The sequence below is a fragment of the Panicum virgatum genome, chromosome 9K, assembly GCF_016808335.1.
Source record: "Panicum virgatum strain AP13 chromosome 9K, P.virgatum_v5, whole genome shotgun sequence".
NCBI classification, from domain to species: Eukaryota; Viridiplantae; Streptophyta; class Magnoliopsida; order Poales; family Poaceae; genus Panicum; species Panicum virgatum.
In genome coordinates, this window is record NC_053144.1 from 39,447,610 (window position 1) to 39,457,378 (window position 9,769).

Consider the following 9,769-nt stretch of genomic DNA (forward strand, 5'->3'; position numbering starts at 1 on the left):
CCATTGCCGGTCCATCTGCATTTTAAATAAATCGATTTGAATTCTTTACACGTATCGAATAAATAAAATATATCAAACCTAAATTAAACTAAATGTAACATAACATGAATAATTAAAAGATATGCAATATCCATCATACATCTTGATTAATTAAAAGGGGTACTTAATCCATTACAGAACTTAACAAAGGAGTACTATACATGAAATTTAAAAATTCGGTCAACAACACATAGGTTTTCAACCGTCCTTGCGTTGGAACGCAGAATGTTCTAACGGATTTCTTGCTGGCGCAGAATAAGATGGCGGAGCTGAAACCTCCGAGTTTGGTGGTGACGAACCGTAACGCCGCAATAACGGAGCGCTGCCCTATGAAAAGCACTAGGTTTTTTGGACCGACGACCTACTCGAGTTGTGCCCTTCTCTCCAGAAGGACAACGATCACCCCCACTGGCGCCACTCCCTCCAGCTGTTGAAGCCATATTTTACTGAAAAATACCTTTATTTTCCACAAAATTATAAATTCTTACCATTACAAAGCAAAAATTATTTACTATTACAATTACAATGATCAGATTAATAACTCTTGCAAATAATAATGAAATTATATAAAAAAGACGAAATGTATCATTAATCCTCAAGAAATCTCTAATTAATTGAAAGAAATCTCTATAACTTCTAATTACTTTGACACCCTTCAGTTCCAGGAGTACACTCTTTTCAATATCCAGAAACCCTCTAGAAGAAAAATAAACCTTTATTTCTGAAAATGTATATGTCAGTAACCTCAACCCTGCGGTGATGACACTGCCTTTCGGGGGGACACGGTGCGGTACAAGGATGTCACCAATCGGCTAGTCGCAGCACCAACATTTACGATTAATAGGCACATCACTTGGCACAGGCAGCATGCTCGTTCATATGCTCTCAGTACAACAACGGCATGCTGACTGCGTCAAATGCTGTCTTCTTATCAATCGGAAGTGCTGGTGATGCGACCTACCGATTTGCGACGTCCTTATAGCGCATCGTGTATCCCTGAAAGGTAGTGCCATCACCGTTGGATGGAGATTAACGACGTATACTTGTTTCGAAATAAAGATTTTTTTAGCTTCTAGATGGTTTCAATGTGAGCCTGATTAAATACATCACTAGAGTGTCAAAATAATCCATTCATAATACAAAAAATTCTATAATATACTCATTTCATTAATTCATTCACGAATAAAAAAATCAACTATCCACAATATGGTCATATATACAAGTACATCACATGAAGTATCTACACTCATTCTAAAAATTTCTACTATCCATATACTCATCTAAATCTAAAAGAAAATTACACCTACATATGCAATCTAGCTAGCTAAATGTCCAAGAAATGAGCTAGCTACACATTTTCTCTATTTCTAAAGTATGAAATGAGCTATACAAGCCAAGGAAGAAGAGAAAAACAAGCCCCAAACCTTTAGAGCAGATGGATGGACGGGGAATCAAAGATCTTCACAAATGTGGTGAAGAAATGAGCAAGAACTCCTCTATCCCGAGCCAAGAACAGCAAGAAAACAAGTGAGCTGAATGGCTCGGGCGGAGGGAGAGGGAAGGGGATAAAAGGCGCAAGGCCTTTTGTCCCGGTTGGAGGCACCAACCGGGACAAAAGGGGGGACTTTTGTCCCGGTTGGTGGTTCCAACCGGGACAAAAGGCTACGCGGGCCTTTTGTCCCGGTTGGAACCACCAACCGGGACAAAAGGCTCCCATTTTGTCCTGGTTGGTGTCTCCAACCGGGACAAAAGGCCCCCGTCCCCCCCGCTGGCCCGGCTAGCCGTTGGACCCGGGACAAAAGCCACCTATTGTCCCGGGCCCAAAGGCTGCCGGGACAAATGGCCAGGAACAAAGGCCTGTTTTGTAGTAGTGAACGGTGATCCTGAAGGTTGCAAAACTTGGGATTAGATATGAAAGATAATGATGCTTGGACTGGACCACGAGGACCAAACCAATTTTGAGGTTTTGTACAAAGGACCGTATAGTCACAGAATATGAAAAATATTACAAGATTCGTGAGAGGCCTTACTGAAAAAAGATAATGGCTTTCTCCCTCCCGTTCATGGCCGCCGGAGCTCTGGTGCTTCAAATCTCCTGCGGTTCCTTGCCTGAGGGAGTCGAACGAGTCAGGGAAAAGGAGCAGAAGGTCCAGGGGAATCCGTTTTACCGCTTACCCATGGCGGACACGCATCGTGGTGGCCGAGGTTTGATCCGGACGGAGGTGTCGGTGGTCTGTTTCGAGGAGAGCGATCAGGGGCGTCGTTCTGTTTCTGGGCAGAGGCACTAGATGTTGTGCAGGTGGGTGCGAGGCACGACAGGGCTAGCGACGTTAGGGCAAACACATGGCAGGCAGGGCAGGCATGCGATGAGGTGGAGAGGCGGCATCGGCGGCCTCTACTCGTCAAGTTCCCGGCTACGGCGGCAAGTGGGCAGGGTGCGCGTGGTGCAGGGAGGGCGATGCGAACTAGCGGCAGCGATGCTAGGTTTGGTGAGGCAGGGACGGAGGTGGCCGTCCGGCAGGGACGGGAGCCCGTAGCTGGACAGTAGACGGGGCCTCAAGCAGTCGCTTGGAGTACTACTAGGCGGTGGACTCCTCAGATGTGCCGCCTCCCTCACTGGCGCATCCTATCCCATGGGTGGGATGGCGGGGGACGCTGTCGCCGCTCGTTCTGGCCGTGATGCGGCCCGGCGTGCCGCCAGCCGGCCGAAGTCAGCGCTGCGCGCTGGGGGCCGCCGCCCACGCCAGATGGCCAGTGGCCAGGACTCCCCAACGCCCTCGACCCTACTGCTTCCGTCCCTGCCACACCAAACCTAGCATCGCTGCCGCTAGTTCGCATCGTCCTCCCTGCACCACGTGCAGCCTGCCCTCTTGCCGCCGTAGCCGGGAACTTGACGAGCAGAGGCCGCCGATGCCAACTCCACCTCATCGCATGCCTGCCCTGCCTGCCACGTGTTTGCCCTAACGTCGCTAGCCCTGTCGTGCCTCGCACCCTCCTGCAAACATCTAGTGGGGAGCTCTTATCTGTATTCCGGAAGATAAATAGCTGTACACGACCCAGATACGGCCCATAACTCTTTCAATGTCTACAATGCGCAAGAAGCAAGTAGGATAGGCAACCGCTAATACTACGACTTGCATGTTGATACAGACAGCAGGTAGTAGGTCATAGGTGCGATTTCTGATATGCTAAATTATTTCCTTTGCTAAAGAATACTCCAAGATGGTACATGCAGAAGTGTCAGGCTAGTCAACATTTTAAACTTTTGTACTCAATATTTTAAAAAATCAGTTCAACAATTTTAATGAATTAATTCAACATTTATAAAGGATATGTTGAATCAGTATATATAAATTGTTGAACATATATATTCAAATTGGTGAAACGATACATTACGAATGTTGATTTTTCAAAACAATATTAAAAAACTAAAATATATTCATATTGCATCTTATTTTATTGCAAATATTGTAAGTAACACGGTGGTTCAAACGGAATCAAAAAAGCATTTACGGTTTGGAAAAAAAAATTGAAAGCAATGTGTACATCCGATCCAAAAGGAGTCCCAACCTCTTTTCCACCAGCCAGCTGTGCTTGGACAGCTGTCCACCTCCCCTACGGCAAGCTGTGCGTGCGCGCAGGCACTTCCTCATGCCAGATTGCATCCTATCTATTTATTTTAGTCCGCACGGATCTTAAACAGTGGAAGATATTTAACAAAATTTCTTCCGGAAAATATATAGGTTTTCTGTGCAGAGAGGCCGTGGTGGACGGGACCAAAACGGTTTCTTGGGCTTGGCCCAGTAAACGGGTCCCATCTGCACACAAAGGGAGAGAAACGGCAGGCCGGTTTGGTTGGTCTGCTCGCGCTCGCTGGCCAGTCTTCGGCGCATGAGTGGCCTCCGTTCCTGGCGAGCAGACCTGGTGGTGGCGCTGGCGCTGGATAGATGGTGACGCAGGGGGCATGCGGCGTGTGGTGCAGATGCAAGGGATGGCGTGGGATCGAGGGCACTTGCCGGGGCGCCATGGCCAGCAGGACGTGCGGCACTGGGGAGGGTTACGGTGAGCTGGGCGAGGGATGCGACGATAACATCGCAGCGGCCGGTGGTGGCACTCGTGCTACGCAGGCTCCGGGCGACGGGGTGCTATGTGGGCTCCTTGCGAGCCCCCTTCGGCGATGGTGCTGTGCAAGGGAAACAGGGGTGTGCGGCTGCGGCTAGGGATTTGAAGTGCGGTCTAGTGTGGGCCACGGGGCAAATCAAGGGTGCGAGCAAGGGTCACGAACGCAGGGGGTTTCTGGGCTCATGTTTTGTACAGGCACGTGAGAGAGGAAAAATCGGAAGCTGAGGGGAAAACACGAAGGTGCGCCCTCACGTTAAGAACAAAGAAGCCATGGTTCTAGTCTTCATGATGATGGAGCTTCTCAGCGACGAATTGAGGCTGGCGACTAGTGGTGGGGCTGCGGCACGTCACGGTGACACTTGCGGAAGTTGTGGATTCAGCGGGCGGGCAGAGGAGTCGGCGAATCAGACAGCCAACAGCCACCGGCGCTCGGCCTTGGCAGGCTGTGGTGGCTGAGGGGATCGAGATGGAACTAGTATTTCAGAGCGACCGTGCTGGTCGGTGAAAAACGCCAAAAATCGAGATAAAACTCGTTTCGAGCGTGATTTGATCAAGATGTGAGATTAGAGAATCGTGAACTTCACGAGGGCGAGACAAGTTGAAACCATTTCGAGAAGAAAAGAGAAAAAGGTTTCGAGTCGGTCAGAATATATTTTTAGGCTTAAAACGAATCTTGAAAAGTCTAGATAAATCTTCCAATCCATGAAAAATATATCCTAAAAATTCCAATAAAAATCCTGGAGGTAAGGAGTTCAAATAAAATACTTGAATCTCGTGGAAAAAGATTCTAGAGCCTTCCATTAAATGAATTTGGCTCTAGAGAGAAAAAAATGAGAATAATTATCAGAATAATATGGAAAATTCTCAAAAATTTAGAAAATGGATAATTTTATTTGAAAAGATACTCACAACCCAAAATTAAAATTTTGGGGTGTGACAGAACTACCCCTTAAACAGAATCTCGTCCCGAGATTGACGAGATTCGCAAAGCCTTAGGGTAGGTCGAAAGATTAGGATAAAGGGATTCTAATAGGAAGGAAAATATGATTGCGGTAGAGAGGAAGATTTGGCTTTATGTGTCCTGTACCTACCTTTCCTTCAGAACGATATGGCGGCATTGATGGAATAACAAAGGATGGATGATGTCATTGTAGGCACAAGTCCCACAAGGCATCACCAGCGATCAAACAAGGAGTTAGCTCAAACAAACACACTAACAAGCATCACAAGCACACTTAAACTAAAGTTAGTCATACATATCACATCAAACGAAACTAATGTTGTTAGTAAGGCTATAGGGAAACCTCCTAAACATGGATTATGGGATAAAAAGTTAGCATGCTTCACTGAAGTCTTCGAGGGCGTCCAGCATAGTACTCCGCCCCTTAGCTTGATTCTTTATAGTAGATTTGTACCTTCATTCTTCTGGCTGGCAGTGAGATGAACTAGAGTGATTTAAGATATCATAATGTCGAGGAGGGGATTGACAAATAGAATAAGAGAGCAGATGAAAAGTGATCATCAAGGATGAGAGAAAAGCCAAAGGGCTCGGAATAGTGAACAAGGAGATGTATAGTCAAGAGCAAACAATTATCACAGGAGATAGATAGAGGCTTGACGGCTAAGAAATATTAAAGATAAGGTGAAGCAAATTACCTTGGTCAACTATAACAGGAGATAGGCTTAAAAGGATAAGTTGAAAATAAAAATATCAAGGAGTAAGGGTAAGAATTATCACCAATACTTCAAAAGGAGGCGAGATGCATGGGGATAGGAGAAAATAAATCAATCATCAAAGGAGATGCACGATCAAGAAGTCATCAAGGATAGGGAAAATAAATAGACAAGGATTTAGTGTCTAACATTTGCAAAACAAGAAAGCGCAAATGAAATGAAAACCAAATAGGAAGGGTGAGTTATCAAGGAGGAGGAAAAAATGATCAAGAAGCGAGAATATTCATCACAAAGGTCAAGGATAAAGTAGGAATAGATTCTAACTCAGAAGAAAATATAGAAAACAACCACTGCTATCTAGTCATACGTCCTAGGGTCGACACGGCTCAGATACCCCTCTGTCACACCCGGTTTTTAAAATAAAACCGAATGTATAGCTATATGTATGTCAGGATCAAGTTTCATACATATAGCGACAACATAATGGAATAATGAGCAATAATGTCACGTAAAAGAGACTTACAACGAATAAAAGCCTATCAGCGACACACAGCTTATCCTAAAAACGACGGCTCCAAACTTCACAGGCAATCTACTGGGGGTTGTGTACGCCTAGAACTCAGTAACATCTTCAGTTTCATTGCAACTTTCTCCTCTGAGCAGTGTTGGTATAGCAAGGGTGAGCACATGTCGTACTAAGTATATTGGAAATAAATGACATGAAAGGCTTAAAACAAGGAATTAAAGCTGGCTGAATAAAGCGGTAAGCATTTTAATTAACTGTTGAACATTAATCACTAATTACTAATCATGTATGAACCAACCCACATTTATGAAAAAAGAAATATATGTCTGAATAAATATATAGCTTGGAACATTTAAATAACTGAATTAAATATGGTGATTTCCATTAAGTTGACATGTGAGGGTCCGAGCCGCTCTTGACTGTGAGCACGGCTGATATATCAGTTGTTACTCTGCAGAGGTTGCACACTTTACCCACGAGTCGCGCAAAAGTTCAAAAGAACTTTGGACCCAACCATGCTGTGCTAGCCAGGCACAATATCACACTTCCTTAGGTGTGATTGCATAGGTACGCTACGAGGTCTTTACAAAGACTCTCTAACCAGCAGTAGCCCGCTAAGGTTTCAGCCGCTAGGCAAGTGCACCCTCCCCCAAAGCGAGCGTACCCCGTAGGCGTACTAAACTCCTTTGGCAGGCCGAGTACCCCTATTGAACCTAGTCCACCCTCTTGCACCTTTCGGTAAGCTACTAACAAGCTAGAAATATCTAATTAATCAGCCAAGACTAGAGCTATGTAGTCCTTGTGGTTGCGCTGTTTTCCCGAGTGGTTCTCCATGGTTGATTTTAATCAAGTTCATAAACTCATCATATTGTTCCAAAAGTTTACCACGTATAGCATCATGTCTCAAGAATCATTGTTGTAAACCACCCATAACCATTGTTCAACAGCTAAGCAAACTATCCAAAAGATTTTATAAAAGAAACTCGGCTATTCAAGGACATGAATAAACAAACATGATAATTGGTACCCATTAATTTAATACATGCAAGCATAAAGTAAATGTTATTAGGACCAAATATGATCATGAAATATACTTGCCTTAAATCCAAATAATAACTGCTCAGAGTCTTCAGCTCTTATTCTTCCAACTCTTCATCTTCTTAGCTCTCAAACCGTGTTCCTTCTACTCGCGACAAGCATCAGGCACACATACAAGAAATAAGCAAACAAGCACATCTAAGAAAGAGCACTAAACATAAGAAAAACATTAAAGCACACCGTTTAGGATATAGCTCGAAACTACGACACAAGGACACAACTAAACGATAGCTTACGCTAAAACAAAGCTAACGGAGCAAGAACAGGTTAAAATGGAGCTCAAACCGTGGAACCTATGGGCTAAACATGTCTAGAGGAGCTTGCTGTGATTAACCCCAACTTTCAGGATTAGCAGATACACTAAACGGTGATCCTGATCGTTGCAAAACTTGGGATTAGATATGAAAGATAACGATGCTTGGACTAGACCACGAGGACCAAACCAATTTTGAGGTTTTGTACAAAGGACCGTATAGTCACAGAATATGAAAAATATTACAAGATTCGTGAGAGGCCTTACTGAAAAAAGATAATGGCTTTCTCCCTCCCGTTCATGGCCGCCGGAGCTCTGGTGCTTCAAATCTCCTGCGGTTCTTTGCCTGAGGGAGTCGAATGAGTGAGGGAAAAGGAGTAGAAGGTCGAGGGGAATCTGTTTTACCGCTTACCCATGGCGGACACGCATCGTGGTGGCCGAGGTTTGATCCGGACGGAGGCGTCGGTGGTCTGTTTCGAGGAGAGCGATCAGGGGCGGCGTTCTGTCTCTGGGCAGAGGCACTAGATGTTGTGCAGGAGGGTGCGAGGCACGACAGGGCTAGTGACGTTAGGGCAAACGCATGGCAGGCAGGGCAGGCATGCGATGAGGTGGAGGCGGCATCGGCGGCCTCTGCTCGTCAAGTTCCCGGCTACGACGGCAAGAGGGCAGGGTGCGCGTGGTGCAGGGAGGGCGATGCGAACTAGCGACGGTGATGCTAGGTTTGGTGTGGCAGGGACGCAGGCAGTAGGGTCGAGAGCGTCGTGGAGTCCTGGCCACTCGGCGAGGCTGGGTGCTTGTGCAGAGAGGCCGTGGTGGATGGGACCAAAACGGTTTCTTGGGCTTGGCCCAGTAAACGGGTTCCACCTGCACACAAAGGGAGAGAGACGGCAGGCCGGTTTGGTTGGTCTGCTCGTGCTCACTGGCCAGTCCTTCGGCGCATGAGTGGCCTCCGTTCCTGGCGAGCAGACCTGGTGGTGGCGCTGGCGCTGGATAGATGGTGACGCAGGGGGCCCGCGGCGTGTGGTGCAGATGCAAGGAATGGCGTGGGATCGAGGGCACTTGCAGGCGCGCCATGGCCAGCAGGACGTGCGGCACCGGGGAGGGTTACGGCGAGCTTGGCGAGGGACACGACGATAACATCGCAGCGGCCGGTGGTGGCACTCGTGCTACGCAGGCTCCGGGCGACGGGGTGCTATGTGGGCTCCTTGCGAGCCCCCTTCGGCGATGGTGCTGTGCAAGGGAAACAGGGGTGCGCGGCTGCGGCTAGGGATTTGGCGTGCGGTCTAGTGTGGGCCACGGGGCAAATCGAGTCGGTCAGAATATATTTTTAGGCTTAAAATGAATCTAGAAAAATCTAGATAAATCTTCCAATCCATGAAAAATATATCCTAAAAATTCCAAGAAAAATCCTGGAGGTATTTTGGGACACAAGGAGTTCAAATAAAATACTTAAATCTCGTGGAAAAAGATTCTAGAGCCTTCCATTAAATGAATTTGGCTCTAGAGAGAAAAAATGAGAATAATTATCAGAATAATCTGGAAAATTCTCAAAAATTTAGAAAATGGATAATTTTATTCGAAAGATACTCACAACCCAAAATTGAAATTTTGGGGTGTGACATTCACCTGCGGATTGGCATCAGGTTTAACCTTTGACATGCTGCCACCACCCAGTACTAGAAGCGCTAGCGGAACCAAGAACCAAACAAGGAATGAGGAGAGAAGGGAAGCTGGGTTTACCGAAGTGGAGACGGTCAGGTCATGAAGAGAATTGGGGAGAGTCGTCACCATCGCCGTGGCCATCGACGGTGGTGAGGGAATCGGCGGTGAGGGGATTGGCGGTGAGGGGTTTGGTTGATCGGCGAACTAGGGGGAGGAGTTAAAGCATTAAACCCTGAGACACGAATGCGGTGGGGTGGGTCCGTGGGTGGGAGTGGGAGTACAAATTCGAATCAACACTTTCACACCGAACAGGCGTACAAATTCGAATCAACACTTTCACACCGAACGGTGTGTCACTTTCATGAGTTTATAGTGTTGCGTTCTGAACAATAGTG

At 46.5% G+C, this 9,769-nt stretch overlaps 1 long non-coding RNA gene across 1 annotated transcript; it reads right to left on the reverse strand.

Moving 5' to 3' along the window:
• Positions 1 to 7,309: 7,309 nt before the first annotated feature.
• On the reverse strand, positions 7,310 to 8,681 carry LOC120651362. Its single transcript, XR_005666146.1, has 3 exons — positions 8,125 to 8,681; positions 7,980 to 8,058; positions 7,310 to 7,544 (listed from the first exon to the last, which is right to left on the reverse strand). It is a non-coding gene; the product is annotated as an uncharacterized LOC120651362 (long non-coding RNA).
• Between the last annotated feature and the right edge of the window lie 1,088 nt (positions 8,682 to 9,769).